The following is a 26633-nucleotide window of genomic DNA, read 5'->3' as shown; positions in this document are numbered from 1 at the left end:
TATTATTAATATTTTTTAATAGATAGATGATAAAATTATAATTTAGAGGAAAAAAATTAGTGTGAATATTAAATTTATATATATTTATTAATTAACTTTAAATATGAAAAATATCAATAATTTATATAGCCAATAATTTATATTGGAGGCGAAATGGCCTTTTTCGCGACCATTATTATTATTATTTTTTATTTTTTATTTTATTTTTATTTATTTATTTATTTAATTTATTTATTTTTATTTTTATTTTATTTATTTATTTATTTTTATTTTTTTCCGAAGAAAAAAGCGAACTTTTTATTGAAGTGATAAAAAGTTACATTGCATATGCCATAGCATTCCTTTTGCTGTTATGAAATAGACCATACAGCTGCTGCAATCAAAACTGTCCTTCCTAAAGAAAGACCACCTGTCCATGAAAAAACTGCTGAAAACCGTTCAAGCCTTAAGCTCAAAACTTTCCCAGCCATAAACCATAAGAAGCCTTCCAAAAAGGGGCATGAAAACAGTCAAAAAACGGGTCTCCTTAGGAGAGGAAAACAACCCTTACATAAAAGGATATTTAGCAGAATGTTTTGAAGTTTTTAGATTCCATTTTTCAAAGTTTCAAAAAAGAGACTAAGATGAAAATAACAGAACAGTGATGAAAAGAAAGACTGAAACGATATCCAAGGATCTAGATATGAGGTGGCTGATCCGACACACGGATCTGTCCATGATCTTCCTCTACAATTTTCCAGCTGCCCAGATTCTGCTGCAAACCTTCCTTAGAAAGTTTGTCTGCTGAATCATTACGATCCCTGTATATATGACACAAAGAGAAACTGTTAAAGGAGATTTTTAGGTCCTGTATTTCTTCAAGTAATGATTTCAATATATAATTTTTGCAAGTGCTTTGACCATTAACCCAGTTAATAACGTTTAGAGAATCTCCGAAGATCTGAATCGTGAAGATATTCCTTTGAATGAGCCAACAGAGAAGGAGTTTTAAGGCTGACATCTCTGCAAAGTTATTGGATCCAGTCCCTAGTCCAACTGAAGCTTTGTAAGACTGATTTGTGTTTACATGTATGATCATTCCTGCTCCTGCCCTATTATTCTGTGAGGCCCCATCAAAGTATGCCTAGGGAATGCCTTCTTTTATTTGTTCTGCCCTTATCTGTCTTGGGGTTTTGTTCTCCTCTGGTTCTGGGATATTTGAGTAGATGGAAACACTTTGGATTGCTATAGATGATGCCTGAGATTCCTTGTCCTGAAAAATACTCCGGTTCCTGGCGATCCATACCCCCCAACAGATGATAAGAGGTAAGTTCCGCATGTTTCCTTCTGGATATTGTTGCCACCATTTGACCCAGACCTCAGGCATATTTTCTCCTACCCAATCTATCTTTTTGTTCATCAATTTTCCTACCTCCACCCACACATTTTTGGCTGTTGAACAAGTTAAAAACAGATGGTTGATGGTTTCGGCTTCAGATTTGCATAAAGTACATCTCCCTAGTCCTTGCATATATCTGGATTGTAGAATATCCCATGTAGGGATTTTCCTTTTTAGAATGCACCAAAAGAAAAGTCTGGCTTTTGCTGGACATTTGAGTTTCCATAAATTCTTAGCCCACCATTCCGGGTCTCCCCATCCTTTCCTTGACATGATGAATTTATATCCATTTTGTGGGGAGTACTCTCTAGTGTCTGCATGGGCCCAAACCAGCTGATCCTGTCTGTCTTTCAACCTGACATTTGATCTGGAAAGTTCTTGGATATAATCGTTCCATTCATTCCACCAGGTGGGCTCTAAGTCTAAGTCTTCTCCGGTTTTCCAAGCTTGTCCCCATATTGTAGAGTAGCCAACTTTCTCCACTTGACTTAAGGAGAGGATGCCTTTTGATTCTAGGTGTCTGATTAATCCAGGGGAAAGTGCATAATTTTCATTGCAGCCAACCCAGGGATCCTTTCCTATCTTCATATTCCTTCCATTTCCAATCTTCCATGCCAAACCTTGTTCGATCACTTTGAATGACTCCACAGTTGCTTTCCATACCACCGAAACATTCTTCTTTTTCTTATTTGGGTTTCTGATCCAATCTTCTAAAGGGACCGGGTCTATATATTTTCTCTTTACCACTCTCGTCCATAGATTTTCCATCTTGATAATTCTCCAGCCAGATTTAGCTGCCAAAGAGAGGCTGAAGTCAGGAAGGTTTTTGATTCCCCATCCTCCCCACTCTTTTGGCCTTGCCACTTTTTCCCAGGCAACCCATGGAAGAACAGAATCCTCCTTTGAGCCAGCCCAAAGAAATCTGCAGCATATTCTTCTTATTTTCTCCAGTATCCCTTTAGGTACCCATGTTAATGTTGCCCAGTAAACCGGCATGGCTAGTAGCACAGATTTGATTAAAGTCAATCTCCCAGCTCTGGACAACCATTTGTAGCTCCAATGCTTAATTCTAGCTTCAATTTTAGCAATCAACCAGTTCCAATCTTCTTTCTTATAGGCATTGGGCTTCAGCCAAAAACCTAAATACTTGAAAGGAGATTCCATGTTACACATATCAAAAGGAAAGATTGAAAAAATCTGTGCTTTTTCTTGTCTGTTTAAACCTTCCAGAATTAACTGAGATTTCCTGGAGTTTATTTGCATTCCTGTTGCTTTCAAGAAAAGGTCAAAAATGTTTTTTAATTCCTTTATTTTATTTGGGATTCCACTTGAGAACACCAATATATCGTCAACAAAAAGGAGATGGGATATGAACATGTTGACCGCCACTTCTAATCTGTTTACCTTGCCTTCCCTTTTGGCCTTTTGAAACAGCTGGCTTAATCCTTCTGCAACTAAAAGAAAAAGCAAAGGTGACAAGGGACAGCCTTGCCTCAAACCCCTCTGTCCTTTGAAAAAGGAAGTGGCTGCACCGTTGATGAGAACTGCATAGCTGACATTTGTGATACACCCCATGATCCAGCTAATGAAGTCCGTTTTGAAACCTAAGTGTGTTAGAAGCATCCGGAGATATATCCAGTTTATTCTGTCATAGGCTTTTGATAAGTCGATTTTTATTACTGCTCCCTTCTTGTTCATCTGCTTTACACTGTGCAAAGTCTCCTGCGCCACACCTATAGCTTCATGAATCTGTCGACCATTCAAGAACCCAAATTGTTCGTTGGATATGCATCTTGACAAAATTGGCTTTATTCGGATCGCAATCACTTTTGCAATAATCTTGTATATACTATTGCACAGCGAAATAGGTCTGAAGTCTTCAAAGGTTTCAGGTACTTCCTTCTTAGGGATGAGGGCTATAAAAGTTGCATTAAACGGGCTATAGACCTCTCCCTTCCTTCTGGACTCTTCGACCACTTCAGTTATTTCTGCTCCTATCAGGTCGAAGAAATGATGGAAGAGTTCTATGGTCCACCCATCCGGACCAGGGCTTTTGTCTCTTGCCATAGATTTGATGACACTTTCTACTTCCTCCTTAGTAACTTCACTCATCAGATCCTCCGCTTCTTCCTCCTCCACATACCGAGGGAAGCATTGAGCAGTCTTGATTACTTCTGCAATAGTGATCTCACCTTGGTCTGCATACAAGTTCTGAAAGTGGCTTTGCCCGAGTGCTGATAGAGACTCGAAAGTCTTTGCCTCCCTACCTTCCTCATTCTTGAGGTTCCAGATTGTATTCGCAATTTTCCTCCCTTTTGCATAGTTATGGAAAAATCTCGTATTTTCATCCCCTGCTTTGAGCCAAATCGCTCTGCTCTTTAGCCTCCATTCCTCCTCTCTTGCCAGAAGTATTTGGTTTTTGAGTTTTTCAAGAGAGAGGATCTTCTCTTTTGATTCCTGGGAAGCATAGCCATCCTCCTCTGTACTTTCCAGCCTTTGTAATTCCTCACTGATCCGGATTAATTCCTCATTCTGTTTTTGCTTCCTGCCCTTTGCCCATTCAACAGTAGCTTTCTTTAATCTTTTTAGATTTTCCATAAACAAAAACCCCTTATCCTCTGTAGAACTTCTGACTGGATGTCTCCATGTTTCTTTAAACAGTTTATTGAAGGAGTCCTCTTGCAGCCATGATGCATTGAACTTGAAAGGTGTTGTCGGCTTATGAGGAGGCTTGGAAAGTTCTAAAAAGATTGGAAAGTGATCCGAGGATCCTCCCTCTTCGACCCATTGTCTAAACATGGGGATCCTGGTGGTTAGCTCTTCGTTTATGAGGAAGCGGTCCAATCTTTTTGCAACTCTTGCTTCTCCTACTCTTCTGTTCCTCCAAGTCGGTTTAAGCTTAATTGGATTTACATCTATCAAGTTATTGGAGATTAACAAGTTTTGGAAGAAATCTGAAAGAGAATCCTCTCTGGCCGAAGGTCCCCATGCCTCCGCGCTTCCAATTGAAAAATTTAAGTCTCCACCCAAAACCAAATTTTTGCATTTCACTATCGATTTTGACAGAAGATCATTCCAGAAGGGCACCCTCCCCTGACATGGCCCATAAATGTTTAGAATTGTTAAAGGGAAGTCAAATTCAGGGGACTGAAATTCAATGCCCATCGCCTGCTTCATGCCCCATTGGTTTACAATCTTAATTCTCCCTTCCCTATAACCTACAGCCAGGCCTCCGGAATGTCCAACAGAGTCAATAGCCATAAAATGCCAGCCCGGGAGGAGGGCATTTAACACTGATTCTACTTCTGCACTCTTCCCCAAAGTTTCCTGGAGTAAAAGGATATCCGATTTTGAGTTCATAATCATCTCCCGAAGGGCCAGTTTTTTGGGTTTACTGGCTAAACCCCTATAGTTCCAGGATGTAAAAATCATTTTAAAACATTTTCGGGGGCCTGCACTGCTCTAAGTGCCCCAGGGATTGACAATTGTTTACCATCCGCGACATCATGTTTTGCTTTTACCTGGGCCTTGGAAAGATTGGATTTCCTTCCCCTTGTTTTCCTTTTCAGGCTCTGAGGAGGGGACAGACCTATTCCACCAACAGTTCCTAAGGACTCAGGTTTATTATCAAGGGATCTGAGATTGTAGTGGCATATAGGAGGAGCGGGCATGAGTTTAGGTTCCTCACATGGATCATCTTCACGATTCAGATCTAAGGAAGGGATGGCAGCCGAGATGTTTTCAACACAATTTTCCACATAGTTTTCATCATGCAATTCCATAGAAACATTATTTTCAGGAATGCATTTTCTAATATGTGCTTCAGGAACCAAGCAAGCATCTTTTATTTCGGAAGTAGGAAAAGATGTGTTACTTGAATCTAAACACATACCCTTTGAGTCCTCACTATGAATGGGATTTTGAATGGTTGCCGCTTCCTTGATGGGCTCCTGGATTGCTGCTTCATTCTCGGGCTCGATTTCTGCTTCTTTCCTTCTGTCCAGGGGAGACTTGATTAGCTTCCTCCGATGTCTTCCCCTCCTGCGGGATATCCACCTCCATATCCCCTTCTGACTGATGAACTGATGGCTCTATCCTCTGGAGTGACTGATTTTGTTTTGCTGTCTTCTCCATCTGAGTTGCCGTCTTCTGATATCTTCTACAATGCCTCCCCAAAGGGCAGTCCCTAGCCAAATGTCCATAGACATGGCATCTGTGGCACCTAAAAGGCAGATGTTCGTAGTCCAGGATCTGTTCAAAGACATATTCTTTGTACTGGAGGTTAATTTTCTCTGCTAGTCCTCCACGAGGGTTTAGACTGACTAGGATCCTCGCCATAGCTTTGTTCTGGGTTTGCAGAAAGGACATATCCGCTTCCAGGTAGGTGCCCAACCTATTTCCTATTGCCTTGAACACCGATTCTACCCAGAGGAAAGAGGGCAATCCAGGGCCCCAACCCATACCGGAAAGACATCCGTTTTTTCATGCATCGCATCAAACAAAGGACTCCATTTTTTTAAAAGAACATGGATGTTTCCGAAAGCCCAATTCCTTCCTACAACCCAATCTGCCGCTTCCTTGTTCTCAAACCGCACCATGAACCAGCCTTTTGCTAAGACCGATACCTTAAAGCTTCTGATTAGATCTGACTGCCAATTTTGTTCTCCCCATGATTTGATGAAATTGGTTGTGTATTTTTTCCCTCTCGCCCTACCTACCAGGGTGCATTCAGCCACCTCCAGCGCCTCTTCTATCTGCACATCCATTCCCAGCACCAAATTTCCTTCTAAATCCTGCGAATTTATCGGCCTCTGCTTTTTTCTTTTCTCCCCTGATTTCCTGATCCCGTAGCCCTCCTCCCTTATTGGCTCGCTCGCCTCATTCCTTTCTTGCTGTTTCGACTCAAATCTCAGAGGGGGGCTCCTTGGCGCATTGGAGACTGGTAATGTTTGGCTTGTTGGGGCATTGACTGACCTTGATTGAAACAAATTTGCTTCCTGCTTCTCAGATTCTGGTCCTGATGGGTTCTTTCGTGGATCCAGGATTCCACCAGGTCCAACTTCCTTCCATCCTTCGATCCTACTGGGGCTTACCAGGCCTTTGGCAATGGAAGCCCTGGTGACTGCCGACGCCCTTCCACTACCCCCTTCAAGACTTAGCCCTAATGACGATCCATAATTCACAATGTCCTCGAGACCTCCTGAAAGAACGGGACCGATAGAGAAAGACTTACCTTTATTGCCTTGGATGGGATGTAGAAAGCTTGCATGCAGCTCGTTTTCCTCCGGCCCACTTATCTGCTGCAAAACCTTGATACCATGATGGCTTGAGCCGTTCCCCTCCAAATTCCTTGTCGACTGGAGTTTGAACTGTTTGTTATTCCTTAGCCCTTCCAGAGAGAGGGAATCGATACCACGACTTTCTGTTGCTCCAAAATACCATTCTAGGTTCTGGACGGTTGGATCCTTCCCCCAAACCGATAAGATATCCTCCGGAGCTGGGTCCAGGTCTACAAATTCGCTAGGGTTAACCATGGTTACTGAGAAGGGTCACAAAAAATACTCTCAGGTCGATTAAACTTCTGCAGGTTCGATGTTGGGGCTATGCCAACACATTAATCTTTTCTCCTTATTTTTTGCACAGTAAAAACCCTCGTTTCAAAACGTTTTCTTCCGGTTTACCCCCAGCTGTCAACCTCGTGTTTTAGACTGCCACCTGCCCCTCTGACGCTATCGCTGTCCTCCGTTGTACTGTCCAACTTCGTCATCGCGTTCTGCTGTCGTAGCCTGGTGGGTTCTAGGCCCTCGGCTCAGCCGACCCTGGTTCCGGCCTGCGCCCCTGCGCCCGAACCCTCTCCCTGAACCCTCTCCATTCCCTCAATCTTCTTGTCAATTTCTCACGACCATTATTTTAATCAAAATACGATAAAGAATTTTAAAAAATTGAGTTTAAATTGTTTAATCTGCTCTTTTCAAGGGTGCTGAATCTATTTATTCATTCCAAAATGTATTTTAAACAACAAAAGATCTTGAAATTATATTACCCAATTGTAGTAAATTTAGGTGAAAAAATAATTTCCTCTATAAATTAAACTAAGCCATTTATATTTACTATTTATATTATATATATTTTATATTAAAAAATAATTTTATTAATTAATTTAACTAAAAATTTATACATTTCTTAATCATATGTTCTAAAATTCGGGTGACACTTGATTCAAGTTATCACTCTCACATTTACCACCCCATGCATTTGTGCTACAAATAACAGTTTGAGACTCCCAAACCCAAGCATGCGCTTTGTTGTTCTCGACGAGCCTCCTCTTAACCAGTGGTAGGATAAAAGAGGTATTCGGCTTCATGCTGCATTTACTTTGCTCTCCCCTCCCCCATCGGTGGCGCTCCTTTTCGCTATTCGACCTCCCTCTGCTCAGTTATTTCATAATGTTCATATGTATTCTCCTCTGGTATACACACCTTGCCCACTCAGAACTCACTGGTCACTCCCCCTGCAGTTCGGCTCCCCCCCTCCACGCCATCATGGTTAGAGAGCTAGGATGCGTCAGACGGGGCAGAGGAGACCGCATTCGTAGGCGAATTCCTCATGTTGTTGACTATGATGAAATATCACAGCTCTTTGATCCCAATATTCCTCAGGACATTCACCACAAGGTCGCTTCCATGCAAGCCGATGAGCGAAGGTGGCTTGGGGACGGGAAACGAGCCCTTCGAAACCTCCTGGCCAAACACCTGTGGAAACAGCAGTAGGTGAGAGACGTTGTTGAGTTCAAAGTTGCGAAGGCCAATGCCCCTGTCAGCTGATTTCACCAATCCTGCGCCAACTTTCGCGCCTCCTTAGAGTTTCTTTCCCTCTTATCCTACTCACGGCCTCCTCCACCAGCTCCCACAATGGCAACGACTCCTCTTCGGCTGCCTCCCCTCCCCCTCTGCCCTTATGGAAAGTAACATGCAATAGGGTCAGGACAAAATAGCTTAGCAAGCTGAGAGCTTCCATGGATGCCCCGTTATTGAAGAGAGTCTGGAGGAAACAATGGCCTGCGGGCCACCCAATCACATGCAAGATGCACAGGTGGAGATCGCAAAGGCGCAGATATTTCAGAGTTTGATCTCCTATGGATGCCCCATTATTGAAGAGAAGTTGGACGAAATTGTTGTTCCATAATTTCCATGCAGTGCGCAAGTCACATCTGTGTCCTCCGAAGGCAGGCTACACGCTTAAACGGTTTTTCCAATGACTTACAATCTCAATTTTCGAGCCTACTACAGCATAAGTTTGTGTATTTTTGTTCATAGTTTTGTTGGGAGTTGTCTATAATGCGACTTTTTGAAGATTCCGGTGACGGAATCCGGCCGACGAATTGAGGTCAAATCTTGATTTCTTGCAGTTAAAATGGTTTTTTAACTGCATATTTGGATTCAGCACCCTGAAAAACCCCTGGGAGGCTTTCATTGTGCAGAAACTAGCTATCAAACTTGCGATTCCAATAATTCCTGTCGGATTTCGACCGGAAAAATCCGCCGGAAAGGCTGTCAAAAAATCGCGTTATAGAGAACTGCGTTTTGTTGGCCATCCTTCTTGGTTTAATTTAAACTTTGTCTCTATGCTTCAAAAGTCAACCTATCATTCAATTTTTTTGGGCTCTCAGCCTCACTATAGGACTAGTTGTGGTTTCCCATGAAGGACAGTTGGACTAGTTGGTTTCCCATGAAGGACAGTTGGTCTAGTTGGTTTCCCCATGAAGGGTAGTTGGTCTCGTGAAGGTTATCCCTGTCATTTCTGCAGCACTATAAATATTAATATTGTATTTTTTTTTGCTATTGCTGGTTTATATATATATATATATATATATATATGCTGAAATATTATGTTATAGATATGAATTATTATTATTTAAATTTATTTTAATGTGTATACATTATAATAGTTTATGTATTCTTAATTTTTTTTTTTTTTTCCCCTGGGAAAAAGTCGTAATTTCTATTAGAGTTAAGAAATTACATTTTGTATATGCCGAAGCATTCATATAGAGGCAGCTGTGCCTGTCAAGTTCATAGTCTGCTAAGTTAGGTTATCAAAAATAAAGCAAGTTGTCTCCACGCAGGGAGCAGTCCAAAACTATACACTAGCAGTGTTCAAAAAAGAAAGTCATTGCTCTACGCAGAGAGCCATATATATGCTGTTAATATCAAAAGTATAGTGCTGTACTGAACTAGACATAGTAAAATATATACAGGCTATTGACAACAAAAACAAGAAAAAGTCTGTAATGGGCTTTTATAGCCCATCATCCATATGATCATCAAAGGGTCTGTGATAATGCTGATAGTATGATCCATCGATTTCCTCCTGTATCAACCAGTTATCCCTTGTCTGTGCGCTGCCTCTTTGGAGAGTTGTTCAACGATGGTGTTTTGCTCCCTGTAGATGTGACGACAAACAAATGATTCAAAGGAAGTAGTCAGTCTCTTTGCCTCATCTAATATGTGTCTCAACGTAAATGCATGACAATGAGATGCATCAGTCAGCCAATTGCATACTATTTTAGAGTCTCCAAACAGCTGGAGATGTCTGCATTGTTTTTGAATGGCAAAGTATATAATGTGCTTAGCAGTGCACAGTTCAGCATAGTTATTTGTGCCTCTGCCTAAATTAATTTGAATTTTATAGCAGTGTGATTCGTTGAGATAAAGAATTGCTCCTCCTCCGCAACCCACTTCTTGCGCCGAGCCATCGAAAAAAGCCCATGGTTTCGATTTGTCAATATTCATCTGTCTAATGATGCGAACAGGGCCTGAGGTTTCATCATCTGGTATCATGTTATAATCAGCAATAGTATGGTGAAGGATTGTGGGCCAATGAGGGGCTCTAAGATTAAAGATAGCCTGATTCCGGGCAATCCAAACTGCCCAGCAGGCAAGCAGCGGGATATTGATGGATTTCCCCGAGTGGTTAAGATTCCAGTTCTCCCATGCATCCATTATGTTATTGCCTTTCCAATTTTTCAAATGCGGGAGGTGAGTGATGAGGGCATGCCAAAACTGTATAGTAATGCTACAGTTCAAGAATAGATGAGCAGTACTTTCTTCCTCCTCATGGCAAAGATGACAACGGAAAGGTCCATGAAAGGATCTTTTCATAAGATTGGTGCCCGTTGGTACTTTATCAAACAGGATATTCCACATAAGTAATCGAGTGCGGGGGGCTGACTTGAGCTTCCATAATGCTTTCCATAAGGGGTGGATAATCTGAGGTTTGTGTGACTCCATGAGTTTTAGATAGCCAAGCTTCGGGACGTATGCTCCATGTTTAGCAAAGGCCCATATGATTTCATCAGGTCCTTCAGTGAGCCTGATATGGGCTTGTGTGAGCGCGTCCGTGTACTCTGTCCATTCGTTATGCCACTGTGCCGGAATATCTAATGCTTGCGCACTGGTCCAGGCCAGATGAAGGAAGGAGGAGTTTGCTTGGTCTCCGATATGCATGATATTGATGATACCTTTGTCGTTAAGATGCCTGATGAGTCCGGCTGATAGTCTATGAGTGTTTCCACATCCGACCCATGGGTCCTGACCTATGCGGACCGCATTGCCTGCCTTAATGCGCCAAGTTAATCCTTCTCGTAACAGTGGTAAGGTACCAATGACAGCTTTCCAAATGATGGATATGTGATGATTTGTTCCATGATGTGTGCAAATCCAATCCAGCACATTCAGGGGCTTGATGTATTTTGTATATGCTACCCGAGTCCAAAGTCCATCAGTGGTAAGGAGCTGCCACCCAAGTTTGGCAGCTAGTGCCCTGGAGAAAAGGTCGAGCCTCTTGATACCCCATCCCCCCCAGCGCTTGGGTTTAGCGATGGTGTCCCATTTAACCCAAGCAAATAGTCTGCCTGGCTGATGTCCCTTCCATAGAAATCTGCTGCAAATATGTTGTAACCTGTTCAGTATTCCCTTAGGTATCCAGGTGAGAGCCATCCAGTAGACTGGCGTGGCTTCAATCACTGCTTTAATGAGAATCAGTCTGCCAGCACGGGAGAGATATCGATGATACCATACTTGGAGTCTCTTTTCCACCTTAGCTATGAGCCATAACCAGTCAGCAATTCTGTAGCCATTAGGTTTCAGTCTGAAACCAAGATACTTTATACCATCCGACAGGGTTAGGTTGATAAAGGGGAATCGCTGGATAGCATAAGATGTTTCATGTATAGAGCAGCCAATAGTGGTGATGGTGGATTTATTATCATTAATCTTCATACCTGTAGCTTGCTGAAAGAGAAGAATGGAGTTGTGGAGGGTAGTGGAATCCCCAATACTGCCATTCAAAAAAATCAAGATATCATCAACAAATAATAGATGGGTGAGGTAGAAATTATCCGCAAGTTTAATGCCAGATAATTGATGTCTGTCACGGGCAGATGAGATAACTCTACTTAAGCCTTCCATAATAAGTAAAAACAACAGAGGAGAGAGGGGACAACCCTGTCTGAGTCCTCTCTCAGAAGTAAAGAACGAGGTAGCTTCCCCATTAAGTAATACACTGTAGGATACATCAGTGATGCAGCTCATAGTCCATTTGATGAAGTCATAGGGGAACCCCAGATGAGTGAGTAGCAGCCTTAAGTATAACCAGTTAGTTCTGTCAAAAGCCTTGGACAGATCCACTTTAAGGATCATTCCTTTTTGTTTTTTGATCTGTAGGGTGTGCATGAGTTCTTGGGCGGTGGCAATAGCCTCGTGGATCTGTCTGTGGTGAAGGAAAGCAAATTGTTCGGCGGATATGTGATGCGAAAGAATAGGCTTGAGGCGATTAGCAATGGTCTTGGCTCTGATCTTGTAGAGGCAGTTGCAGAGGGATATGGGACGGAAGTCATCAAAGGTGCTCGGGGCATTAGATTTGGGGATGAGAGCGATGAAGGTGGATTTAATGGCGGAGGATATTCTGCCTCTTCTTCTGCTGTCTTCTACTATCTCCAGAAGGTCATTACCCAGGAGTTCAAAGAATGCAAGGTAAAATTCAATGGTCCATCCATCAGGTCCAGGGCTTTTATCTTTTTTTGAACCATTTCAGTGTAGCCTCCAATTCTGCCATGGTCACTTCCTTCTGCAGTTCCTCAGATTCTTCCTGTTCGATGTATCTAGGGAAGAGCTCGGCCACTCTCATGATTTCCAAGATATTAACTTCTACAGGAGCTTTATAGATGCCTCTAAAGTGCTCAGTGGCCAGCCTGGCCAAGTTCCGCTGTGAGGTAACAGGATTCCCTTGATCGTTCTTTAACTCCCATATAGTATTGATAACTTTTCGGCCATTTGCAAACTTGTGATAAAATTTAGTATTAGCATCCCCTTCGGTGAGCCAAATAGCTCTGCTTCTAAGTCTCCAGCTTTCTTCCCTTTCTCTCAGAATTTGAGAGCGTTTTGTAATAAGAGAGGTGTAATTCTCCTTGCTTTCAGGGGAGAGGAAGGTCCCATTTGACGATTCTTCAAATTCGGCAATGACTCTTTCAGCCTCTTTTAATGTCTGATTATCTTGTATGCGCTTTTGATGTGCCCAGTTCTTGGTAATCTGCTTGAGTTCTGTAAGTTTCCTGACAAAACCCACTGAGATGTCCTCTCCTTCTCTGATGATATTGGATTGCCAATAATTATGGACCAATTGGATGTAAGAGGGATCCTGGAGCCAAGAGGCATTAAACTTGAAAGGGCTGTTGATTTTGTGGGAGTGGTCTTCAACTTATAAGAAAATAGGCTGATGATCTGAGATGCCTCCCGTTCCAACCCATTGACGAACTCTGGGGAGGTTATTAAACAAAGATTCCTTGATAAGAAATCTATCGAGTCTCCTTGCAAGGCTTTGATCTCCACTTCTGTTATTTGACCATGTATATTGAATTCTAGCAGACGGTATATCCACCCATTGATGATCCTCTAGTAGGCTGGACATAGTATCTGTTAGGGTATCGACCTGAGCAAAGTGCCCCCATGACTCACTGAATCCGAGTGAGAAGTTGAGATCCCCTCCAAGAATAATGTTGTCTGCTTGGAAGAGTTCGGATTCAAGTAAGGACCGCCAATAGTTGGCACGGTCAGCGCAAGGGCCATAGACATTGATAATTCTAATGTCCCTCTGCAGAATGTGCACTAATGTCAAGTCCAATGAAACCTCTTCCTCCAAATATGTTCCTGACCTCCGCAACTCTGTTATTGACCCCAATGGCCAAGCCCCCTGATCGACCAGACGCATCCAGTGCATGGAAGGTCCAGGAAGGTAGCCAGGCAGTGAGGGTATGGATGAGAGGTTCGGCTTGACAGAGAGTTTCTTGTAGAAATATAAAATCCATCTGTGATGATAAGAGCAGTCTCTTGAGCGCTAGTTTTTTGGCTAAACTAGCAAACCCCCGGCAATTGAAGGAGAGAAACTTCATGAGGGGAAGGGGGATGGGCCATCCTTCGCTCTAAGGGCCCTGAAAATAGTCTGCTGTCGCCCGAGGGCAACTTCTTCATCAGCAATGTGCCTTGCCTTGGTAATGCGAGAGGGTCTACCACGAGAGTTCTTGAGGGTCAAGGGAATGTTAGCCAGGTCGAGGCCAACAGCATCCGGTCCTCTGTCCTTCGTGCGGGGTCGGAGAGAATAACGGGGGGAGGACTGAGACGAAAGAAAGGATAGGGTTGCCAGAGTCGAAGTGATCCACGATGGAGGGGCCACTGGTGAAGGGAATGGTAGGGAGCAGATGAGAGAAGTGTGTGTGTGGTAACTCAGGGGAGGTGAAGCAGAGGATAAATTAGCAGGGATAGATGCAGAGCCTAGATAATTATGAGATGAGATGCCCAATGACATGCATGAAGGAGGAGATGACGGAGAAGGGATAGAAGACTTACCCGTATGCTCCAAGCCTGCTTGATCAGTCGATGGCTGCACAGGTGCTGGCGATGCAAGTAGTGGATCAGAGGGATCCATAGCAATGTCTGTTGTCTCAGTGTTGCTCCGAGGTTCCTCCACATTCTGAGTGCGATCCTGATCCCCATTGGGCTGGATAGGTTGCATCTCAGGGGGATTGTCCTGTGGCTGAGAAACTGCTACTTCCTTGTCAGTCGCCATCGCTCTCCTGAGGAGTGGGCAATCTCTATATAAGTGACCTACTTTATGGCACCTGCGGCAGCGATATGGAACGCCTTCATAATCTATGATCTGCTTGCGCTCTGTATCCCTCCACTGAATGGTAATATATTCCAGTAGTCCTCCTCTTGTGTCCAGGTTGATGAGAATCCTGGCGTAGGCCATCATACCCGTCTGCTGATAGGATTTGTCGTAGCCCATGTATGTACCGATGGCATTGCCTATTCTCTTGAATATGTCTTTTGACCAGTACTGGAGTGGGAGCCCTGGGAGCCTTATCCATACCGGTCCGATGCCTATCTGCTCTGTCTCTAGGTCAAATAAAGGAGACCATCTTTTCAGTAGCACCGGGGCATGGTCAAAGTGCCAGTAGGAAGACAGAACCCAGTTGGTATGATCAGCACGAGCGAATCTCAGTGCAAACCAGCCCCGCACGAAGGTCTGCACAAAGGGGATATCCACCAAATGGTGGCCCCATACTTCGGCTGCCCAAGTCTTCAAGCGTGCTGCCGAGTAATTTCGACCCCTGATGCGCCCGACCAAAACACGATCAACAAAATCCATAGCCTCATCCCAGCGAATGTCCTCTTCCAATCTGAGAAAGACGTCGTCCTCTTTGGATTTGAAGCACTTATATTTCCGTTTAGGGCCCCGTGGAGGGGGATTGCTCTGGGGATGACCAGAGGGAGGGGTATTAGCTTGCAGCGGTGCCTAGAATCGGGTTGAAGAGGAGGGTCCGCAAATGCCTGAAACGGAGGGGTGGCCTGAGAGCGGAGGTACGGAAGTAAAGCAACCAGAAGTATGACCGAAAGAACCTGGGATGCCGGCGGAGGGGCAGGGGAAAGAGGGGTTTTGTTGAGGGAAGGGTAAGGAGCCCGCTGCCGGGGGAAAGGAACCGGGGTTAGGGTTAATGCAACCTGAGACAAACCCTAGGGTTGCCGGAGAATGAGGGGGGGTGGAAAGAGCGGGCCAAGTCGGTGGATCATCCGGGAGGACCACAGGGTTTGGCGGATGCTGGTCACCAAACGGAATCGGAGCAAATTGATCGGAGAAACCCGTGCTGTACATACCTCCGGAAGTGTCAAAAGGTGTGCGCCAGATGGAGACCCCTTCCAATGGGTCAGCGGAATAATCAACGGCCTCAATGTCCTCCATTGCCAGCTGCTTCTCGGATCTGCGAACACCTCGGAACGAAGAGTAAACCGGGGAAAATGACAGCTTGTAGTTCAGTAACGGACCGTGCAAGCAGTTCAAAGTCCGTCATAGAAGATTGCCGGATGTCGCGGTTCAGTGCTCTGCTCCCCGTGAAAGCTACCAGCGGGTAAACGGCAGGTTCTCCGCGGTTAGTGAGAGCCGGTGACAGTGTATGGCGGGCGCGTAACGGAGGGCATCGAGCAGTTACTGCAGACTGCCGAAACCCTAACCAAAGCCTTCCCGTGACCTAGCTCGCGCGGTCGCCATCGCCCTCCCGTCTCTCTCCGAAACATTGTCGTTCTGTATTCTTAATTTTATTAAAAACAAAATAACTATAAATAAATTGAATTAAATTTATTTATTATTTTTATTACATTTTATTAAATTATTATTAAAAACAAAATTATAATTTATTTACTATTTTATTATTTTTTAATTAAAATGACATTATTTACAATTTATTTATTATTATTATTATTATTTTATTTAATTTCAAAAACTACAACATCTCTCCCCTATTGAATCATTCCAAAATTTTGAAATTAGTTTTTATTTTATTTTATTTTGGTTATTATGGATACTAATATGTAGACTTAGATAGTTAGCCCAAAATTTAAATATCTACTCTATTAAGATGGGTCAAACTTCCATTAGTGATTTTGTGGTCGATAATTAAGTGAGACTTTTATGAATTTTAAAGTTGTGAGTTTTTAGTAACATTTTTTCCAATGTGTTAAAAATTAAAATGTTTTTTTAAATAAATACTTTAAATTGATTTAGCTAATTTATCAGATTTAGAAAATTTTGAAATATTATATGTATAAAAAGGTTAATCATAGAATTTTTACTATGTAGTTTTTGTTTTATGAAGAAATTTGAAGAAAGTTTTGAAATATTATATGTATAAAAAGGTTAATCATAGAATTTTTACCATAATGTTATGTAGTTTTTGTTTTATGAAGAAGTTTGAAGTTTGTAAAGGAAGAACTATTGGAATTTTTGGAAAAGTGGAAGGATGGAAATATGAAGTATGTTTCTAGAATAAAAAATGAGCTCAAGTGCAATGGAAGTGATCTAGGCTTTTAAGTATAGGTAAGGATTAAGTATTTGATGGTTAAAAAATCATAGTGGTGTTATGTCTTTTAATCAATTATATTCCTATAAGAGTTCGAAGCCCTTTGTGGAGGAGATAATAACACCAAATTTATAGGATAAAAGGACAATTTCTCATTGGTAGAATTGAGAGAGAGACGATGTTAGAATGACTTTTTATAAAGGCATGAATATTAGAGTACAAAGTCATAGAACTATCAGATAAGGTAATGAATCCAAGAGATTTAATATCAATCCATCTAGGGAAAGCATTTACAAAAGCGGCACAAGCTTTTCATCGAACATTGGTTGTTTAATCAAAGGTAAGGCATTCACTCTTCTTCATTTAACAATGTTGGAGGACTTAATATAATATAATTTAGTAGGGTTTTATGTAAAAAAAACTTGTATCTCTTATAAAGACTTTGCTTTGTGTTCAAGCAGGGGAGAAAAGTTTGTGAAGGGGAGATAAGTAATGGTAGAGGAATGGGTAGAGGAGACCTAGTTGTGGATGAATTAGAAGGGTGCTTATTCAAATAGAGGAATACACCAAAAGGGTTAGAGTAGATGGTGGAGAGGGTGACAAGAAGGAAGAGGAAGTGTGTAAAAAGCCACAAGGGGAAGGTAAAGTTGGTTTTGGGTGAGTACATTGTCGTGGGAGATGTTCTATCAATGAAAGAAAGGACTTTGATAGATAGGTTCTATGGTATAGAAATTTTGAGAAACCTTGTTTAATTGGATTGATAACTTGTAGAGAGGTTTTTAGGGTGTATGTTGAGATTTCATGTCTTGATTAGCTTTTGGATTCAATATTAGTGCATATGTAAGAATGATAATTAAAAGAAATTGACATTAAGGCTCTAACATCTTGGCCCAAGGGAGATTCTCTCCATGTTTTGATCCAAGGCTAGAAGAAAATACTATGCAATTGAGATGGGTGAAGTTATTTTCTTCCCCTTCAAAATTATGGAACAAAGAGTAACTAAAGGAAATGGGACATAACATAGGGAATTTTCTCAACTTGGAAGAGAATAGCTTCATAAAACCACTTGAGAAGTAACAAGGCGATATACATCAACGAGGGGATTTTGGGAAATTAAAAGATTGTCGACTTGAATGGAGATTCAATCATTTATTGACTTGGAAGATAATACTTTCACACAGACTAGTAAAGAAGTGACAAGCTGAAGATAGACATCAAACATGGATTTTGAAGGTCGTGAATATTGAAATGGAGAATTAAAAATTCTAGTAAAAATTTAATTATATGAAAATTCCATTTAGATGCATGAAATGTCATGTTTATTAACATTTGATGGAATATTGCCCACATGTTGGAGAGAAGTGGGAGTGGAGGAAAGTTGAAAAAACATATATAGGGAAGAAAAGCATGATTTGAAGTAGAAAAATTGTTAGCCTAACAATCATCAAGTTTATTTAGGTAAACAATTTCCTATATAGTAATAATAAATAAAGTTATTTTAGTAGCTAGATATTTCCTAGGAGAAAATGTGTCATTTTCACATCCTTGTCATTGTTGGTCAATGATACATGGCATGTTGAGATAAGGTTACAAAGGTTTTATACGCATTATACCTCTCATCTATTATGTATTTTTTTTCCGTTTTCCTAATTATAATGAAGTTGTGTGTCTAAGGGCACTTGGTGAATGTTAACATGGTATAAAAGCTATCGAAATGAGATGGTTATGGTGATGAGGAGGTCATAGTGATGAATCATTAAATTGAGAGGATTCAAAAGCTCAAGCCTTCATTTCTTCATCAAATAAGGTAACATCTTCAAGGAGGCAACTTTTCTGTAATATGGAATGTTGAAAACAGATTTTTAGTTTGTGAATATTGATCATTGCTTCAAATATGTTTTCAAAATAGTTGGGATCTAGTTTTTCTCTGCAAATAGTTGTAGAAACATTTTAAAGATCTATGGTAATTGAAATTGAGATCTATGATTATTTGTAAACCAACAAATTGTCTGTAAAATATTTGAATATCTAATATATCTAGCAAACTTGTTATAGAATTGAAATTTTGGGTTAATTTTTTTTTTCCTTTGATATAAAATATATATCTAATAGAATTTTTTTTTTTGAATATTAATAGTGTTGCCTTGATTTCATATGAGAACAAAACCAGAAATTAGCTCAAACCCTTTCGAGGTTGCATTATATTATCATATTCATGCAAGTCTATTGTTATTATTTAACTAGTGTCATTGAAAGACTAAAAACCAAACCCAATTCCAAAGATAACCCCATAATACTATTGTTGTTGAGATATTGGAGATTGGTCTATATGTATAGGCTTTCGAAACAATATTTGTAGAGATAGTTGCACACCTATTGTTTTTATGTTAATTTTATGATGAATATTTTATGGTCGACAAGAAAGATAGACTATGTGCACCTTAGACATTTCAAGCTAAAAAAGGTATGTTGATACATGTGTGCATGTCTTTCAATCCACTCACAACAATTGGCAAAATTCAAAGTAAATCCAAATGCAATGTCAAGGATTAGAAAATCAATTCAATTTGTTCCATTGAAGCTTTGAAGCATCGATTCTCTTTATGTTAGGTGCTACAAAAGAAGTATATTGTTCATAATCAAATCTAATTATCACATTTCATATATGGATCATAGCCCCAAATTGTAGGTCTAGAATGCGAGCTTCTCCAAATTTCTTCATGCATAAGGTGTGCTCTTAGACGTAGAGATAGTGGCACACCTACTATTTTTATGCTTTCTCTATGATGAATTTCCCATGATCAACAAACAAGATAGACTATTGTGCACTTTAGAACTTTCAAGTTGAGAAAGGCTTCATATATTAATTTATGTTGACATGTGTGGCTATCTCTCAACTCATTCACAAAAATTGCCATGATTTAGAGCAATTCCATATGCAATGTAAAGTATTTAAAAAAATTATTCAAATTGTTTCATTGAAACTTTCAAGCATTGATTATCTTTGTGTTGGGTATTATAAAAGCACTTGGCCCTTCCTCCTAATCAAATTAGTGATCACATTTCACATGTGGATCACATCCCTAGACACTAGTCCTAGAATGTGCACCTCTCCAACTCTCTTCATCCACAAGAGTTTTAGGCTCTTGGTAAAGGACATTGAATACATTATGTCTCTTTTCCTCTCTAGTGTTACCTCTACCGTTCTAAGAAGATTGTGCCAATGATTTGCAAATTGTGTGTGTCTAGATTGCTAACATGAGCAAGGAATCATGGGTGGCCTTCATTTATCCTCAGATTCGACTATATCAAGAAAAAATAAAGTGTGGCTAGTAGAATCCTATTCAGTTAATTTCAGGTGAGATAAACATCATGCTCCTCTAATTCTATTGTCTAATCTTTAAAGCAGTTAACGTTGTAGTGCAGTCACTCCTAGATAGATATATTGGATAATTTCCTTAAGGATCAAGCTATTGTATCCTCTAGTTGTGATGTGAAGAAGTCAATGAAACCAACACTTTTCTCCATATCCTATTTTCTTCTATTGACAAGAAATTGTGGGTGCATAAGTTTTTAAGAATACATTATTATATATTGTTTAATGGCATATGGAGATCCTTTTTCAAATATAAATTTGACAGTTATTTATGCCATTAACAATAAAGTGGGAGTTTTTTTTCCCTTTGGAAAAAATGTAATTTTCATTGATATATAAAAATTACATGTTGTATATGCATGAGCATATGCTATATGAGGCAGTGCCTGTCAGTGTCAAAAAGAAATCCAAAAACTTTGATGCCTTTCTTCCACACAGGGAGGCATCCATTTCTGAAATGATCATCATATTGTTTTTGTAAATAAAGAAGAGTAGCATGGAAAGGCTAGTAGTTATATAATCTATCCATAGTTCTTTTTGAAAAAACTAAAATATAAATAAAACATATGGATATTTACAGGTGGTAAACAAAAAACCCATGATCTAAGCTCCTTGATAGCTTACTGTAGCATCTATGTCCATAAAGGGCTGGTGGTAGAATAAAGTGGGAGTTATTAGGGTGGATGTATTATTATTTTTATTTTGAATTTGTAATCTTTGTAAAAATATTGAAGTCTTCTCTAGATAAATAAGGGGTTATTATTCATTAAAATTTAAACATTTAGTTTACTACAAGGGGGGCATATTTATTATGTATTGAAAATTGTAAATGTGTCAATTGTTGGAAAATGCAAAGTGGCAACTATTAATTCCATTTTTTCCTTAACATTAATACTTGTTTGTGAACTTTATTATTCTTCTTATGTTTATTTATTAGATCTTGTTCATCAAACAAATATCAAGAGAAAAATAAAGACAGTGGACACAGAAGTTAGGCTCGAAGCCAGGGCAAAATCCCTCTATGAGGAAAACCCATAAACTCTTCTCTTCTTATAGAATATGCTTCAAATGAGACAAAAAATACCCAAATGTTAGACCAAGTCCACCTCCAAGTACCAAGTTTTCCCTTCCAATATCATAGCTCAATCTTGCATGAACCATCTTCCAGCTGCAACTTTGACCATAGCTTCGACCCTGCAACTTCGACCATGTAGTTGTTGCAGAACCTTAATTTAGCTTCTTCAAGAGATCCTTCTTAGAGTAAGACAACTCCTTCCAATGTCAACGAGGTCAATACAAAATATTCCTTCTTCCAGCAACTCGATACTTCAACTTGTCCTATTACAACTCGATCATGTAATTTCATCCTTCTAGGAAGTTGTAAAAACCCTACCTTTTCACATGTATGAGAGAGATTAGCCCAAAAACAAGATTTTCTTCCTTATTCTTTCCTCCTAGACCTTTGCTCTTCTTTTCTTCTGCTTCCCAGCTACATATCAAACTTCTTTACTGGAGATCAAACTTGTTGATGAGTTAGTGCCAAATGAGATCAAAATGCTCCTTTACATATCCTTTCGAAGGGGACGAATTATCTCATTTAGGCCAACTTGAAGCGCTTCCAGGGCCAACTTGTACTTTGGAGGTTTCTAGGACTTTATAGACTCAAAATAAATTCTTTTACAAGATATATTTTTCCTGGAAGGGTCTTATAAACATGATGTTGACTCTATTGACTCATGACAAAAAATCTTATGACCTAACAAACCCTCGAAGCACAAAGAACATGTTTTTACCTAGAAGACCATCAATAAAGAGCATGAAATCCATGCTTTAAAATAATATTTCTTTCTTTCTTCTTTTGTTTGTTACACAAGATACATATTGAAATGAGTACAAAACCAATTATGAAATTAACCGCAATTAGTTAAAGTTCCAACATTAACTTTTGATCAAAGTGAAATATTGTATCAATGAATTTTTTTCACCAAGGTTATAAGAGGGCCAAGCCCAAGCCCCTATAGATTTATTTTGTTGTGTTATTCTTTGATGTTTGTGTGTGCTTGACAAACAACTCATAATATCTAAATTGGTAAATTTAGTCACTAATTTGAACAAGTTGGATGGAACCAAGAACTATAGGGCTTGGAGTTGTCACATGTTAAACAAATTAATTTATAATGAGTTGTGAAAATATGTTTGTAGTGGTGATAAAGCTCCAATTAAGCCCATTGATACTAGAGAATTGGAAAAATGGAAATTAAAAGATGAAAAGGAACTTACACTTTTGAGATCTTTTGTAATTGATGAAATGTTTTTACACATTGGAAATGCAACTAATTTCTAGAATGGATGGAAAATTTGTAAGAAAATGTTTAATACTCAACTTGAATCAAAACAAATTGATCTCCACATAAATGTTAGATTGGCTGAAGGGAGAGACGTTTTAGAGCACATCTCTCATTTAAAAACATTAGACAAGAAATATTAAAATGTGGATTTAAGGATGTAGAAAAAAAAACTATGGCCTTGATATTGATCATAGTTTGCCACACTCTTTTAAACATTTCTTGGAAACCTTACAAATCACTAGTAAATTGGAAAATCAAACTATTGATTCCCTTAGTGATTTGTTGGTCCTGTTAGCACTCTAGGAAACTCTTCTAGGTTGTAGCTCGGAGATGCCTGGTAACATAGAAATCTTCAATATCGTTCTCTAAACTATTAGAATGGATTGGGGTATGGATCAAGTCAGATGACTGTTTCAAATTTGTTTTCACTCAAGACATGCATGAACACCCTCAGCTTGACAAGGCTTTCGACCACTAATGCTCAATAGTTTATAGATTCAATGAATAGATGGAGAATCCTGACTGTACTAGCAAATACATACATAAACACATATGAATGGCTAGCTACAAAAAGTAAATGAAGCTTGCAAATCTAATTTATCAACACAGAGATAAGATGACAGTTATCTGGTATTAGACACAGAAGAAAACATGAATAACCTATTCAAGTGCAAGCTTAGAACAGAGGAGAAGATGGCAATTGAACATGTAACAGCAAAAGAAGCTTGTATTATTGGAATGAAGATGAGATGCTGGGAGGAACAGAGTATCCACAGTCTCCAAAAGTTGAACCTTTATTACCTCCAACTTTCAGCCATTTATAGGCTTTTTACAATACTCTCGAACTCTCTGAGGCTCGAGATGTCTTAATCTATCCCCTCTGTCTTTTAACCACCTGATGCCATAACTAGACAAACATGAGCTCAGAGAGCTCTGTTTCTAACAAACACGGTAATCAAATTCTAGTAATTTTGCCGTGCTATAAGGTGGTTCACTCGTGCTAGCAGTGTTCCATGATCATTTCTGTTGGTTTGGCTGCATCATGCTGTTGTTTTTCCTGTTTCGACCATGCATTCCATTATTTCAGCTCAACTGTCCGACTGTCAAAAACACTGACAAATCAAACAAATTTCCTCCCAGGGTGACTGGTGGGAAGTAGGGTACAGGGGCACGTGGGCTGTTGGATGGTGTGGATCGATGGTTGAGATGTTCGTCAGCCGGCGGAGGATGAACTATGGTGATTGCGAACGAGGGCTGTTGGATTGGGAGGAATGGGCAGAGGAGATCAATCGCCGGAGGCTTGAAGTCGTGGCGGGAGCAGAATAAGTCTGAGCCATTAGATCTTAGATGGGTAAAGTGAACGACTATCGGGTGGAGGAGGTGCTCGAACGATAACACCTAGGAGTGGTTTATTCAAGCGGAAATGGTTTATATCGGGCGGAAAGTGGTAAAGGTTGGAGCCCGCCCGATTCCATTCATCGCCCGCCACGTAGCAGCAGAGGAGAGAGAGGAAACCGCTTTATTGGGTGGGTATCCCTCTCTTTTGTTTGCTTGAGCGATATGCGCGATAGCCATTAGATCTGGCGGAAATGATCTAACGGTGGTGATTGGTCGAAGCGGGTGAGCGTATAACGTTGGTCGGATGAAGTGTGCACTGTCAGATCAGTGGGAAGATCGACGACGGGGGACATGAAGGTATGGGACGACCTTGAGAAATGTGCAAAGGGGCGCATACGAACGAAAAGGTAAGGTTTTCGGGGGCTTTTGTGCATTAGTGCATGTTTTCATGCGCTCTGAAAATAGACCATTTCCCTCCTTTAGTCTTTAAAATATCAGCACTGCACCTCAGGGCTAACATTGGCTTCTTCTGGGGATGAAAGCCTCCCTGTGAGGTTTCAAGAACCGCAGACTACTGCCTGTCTAGTAACAACCAAAAAAAACTTATCTCCTAGTGTTCCATTTGGCATGGAGTTTATTTGCATAGAAATTAAAAACTGAAAAAACCTATTACAATATTAAGGCCTTAAAGCCTCATATGAAGTAAAGTTTCAAAAACCGCCCATTGACTAGGCCATCAAAAACACCTTCCCCCTCCAAATTGTGTAGAATGAAAGTATTGTTCATCTGAACTTGAGCAATGACAAATAGTCTCGTCCAGAAGGCATCAAATTAACCATGGTTGCCCTTCCTTTCCTTCAATGCATCCCATTTGAGAACCGAGTCACCAACCTGGAAACTGTCCATTTTTTCCTTTCTATCAAAGGTTTCTTTGATTTTCTTCTGATGAATTCTTGACTTCTCAACCAGTTGTTCTCTGATCTGCTGTAATTCAACCAAGTTACTCATTCTCCTCACCATGTCATTCTCTTCATCCTGTTCTTCTTGCAAGAATTTGGCCACAGGGAGAATCAACTGGATAGGAAAAACAACATCAGTGCCGTAAACCATCTTAAATGCAGAATTTCCTATGGACTTCTTGTTGGTAACTCTGTCAGCCCACAGTGCAAACTTCAACTTGGAATCCCAACTCTTTTTGCTGTCCTCCAACAGTTTTTTGATTATCCTTACAAGACTCTTGTTAGATAATTCTGCCAGGCCATTGCCTTGAGGATAATATGAGGTAGTATGCACCAATTGAATGCCCATGGATTCACACATGTCCACCAATTCTTCTTCCTTGAAAGCTGCTGCATTATCAGTGACTAGTTTGGCTGGGCAACTAAATCTAGTGAAAATATTCTCATTCAAGAACTTTATGATAACCTAATGATTAGAATTTTTAGTGGGTATAGCCTCAATCCATTTGGTGAAATAATCAGTGGCTACCAAGATCCATTTGTGCTGGTCACTGGAATGTGAATTGGTCTCACCTATGAATTCCAAGCCCCACTGTTGGAAGGGACCATTGGCGTGTACTGGCTTCAAGGGCAAAGATTTTAGCTATTGTCTTCCTGCAAACCTCTGACATTTGTCATAAGACTTCACAAAAGAAAACACATCAGAGAACAGGGTAGGCCAATAATACCCAGCTTTCAGGATCTTGTGGGCTGTGGTTTTCCAATAATGATGCCCTCCACAGATGTTAGAATGGAACTGGTGCATGAATTCCACATATTGTCCTTTGTCTAGGCATCTCAAGAGTATCCCTCACGAGTCTCTCCAATAAAGTAGGTTTTTATTAATGCAGAATTTGGCTGATTTGAGCTTAATGGCCCGAGCTTGACTTGAGATATGCCCTGGAGGGACTTCTAGCTTCTGCAAAAAATGAACTACATTGGAATACCATTCACATGTGGCTAGATTTTCAGCTAAAGACTGATTCTGCTCTTGCTCTTCTGCTGCTTCCTTTGTCTGCTCACCACCTGAATTTGAACTCATGCAATTGATGTCTAACAAACTGCAATTTTCCTCAGCTAGAAGCTTAGCCAAGCCATGACCTTTGACAAGCTTGGTGGGCTTCACCTCTATGTTGAATTCTATGAATTTCACAATCCATTTAGCTCTCTTTCCATCAATATCTAGCTGAGTTAGGACATCTTTTACTGAGGCTAAAGGTACATACACAACCACTTTAGAATGCAGAATACAAATTCTGAATGCCTTTAAAGATATTATGAGAGCATAAGCTTGTTTTTCAATAAGGTCATACCTTAGTTCAACATCCCTCAGAGTTTTGCTGAAAAAGGCCATAGAGTGTTCTACACCTTCATCATTTTTCTACGATTGAACTGTTGCACGTGTATCATAAGAGACAAAAGAGAAGATATAAAACTCCCTGGTATAATATGGGCTGATTAGAGTGGGAGCTTCCATGATATCTTGTTTGATGGCTTCAAAAGAGCTTCTTGCACCATCTGTCCATTTTATTTTTGATCCTTTCTTCAACATGGAAGTTATGTGCTTCACTAGCTCTACAAAGTTTGGAATAAACCTCCTAACAAAGTTAATCTTACCCAGGAAAGATTGAATGTACCTTTTTGACCTTGGGATGGACAATGTCTAAATTGCTTGAACTCTTGCTGGATCGATCTTCGCACCTTCAACAGGAACAATATGTCCCAGAAATTTGCCTTCTTCTAGAGAAAATTGTGACTTCTTTGGGTTCACAGAATTTCCAAACCG

This window comes from Pinus tabuliformis, chromosome 5_1 (genome assembly GCF_031772625.1).
Source record: "Pinus tabuliformis cultivar Carrire ecotype Pingquan chromosome 5_1, CPIR1, whole genome shotgun sequence".
Lineage (NCBI taxonomy): Eukaryota > Viridiplantae > Streptophyta > Pinopsida > Pinales > Pinaceae > Pinus > Pinus tabuliformis.
The sequence above is the reverse complement of the archived record's forward strand: the minus strand, read 5'-3'. Positions refer to the sequence as shown.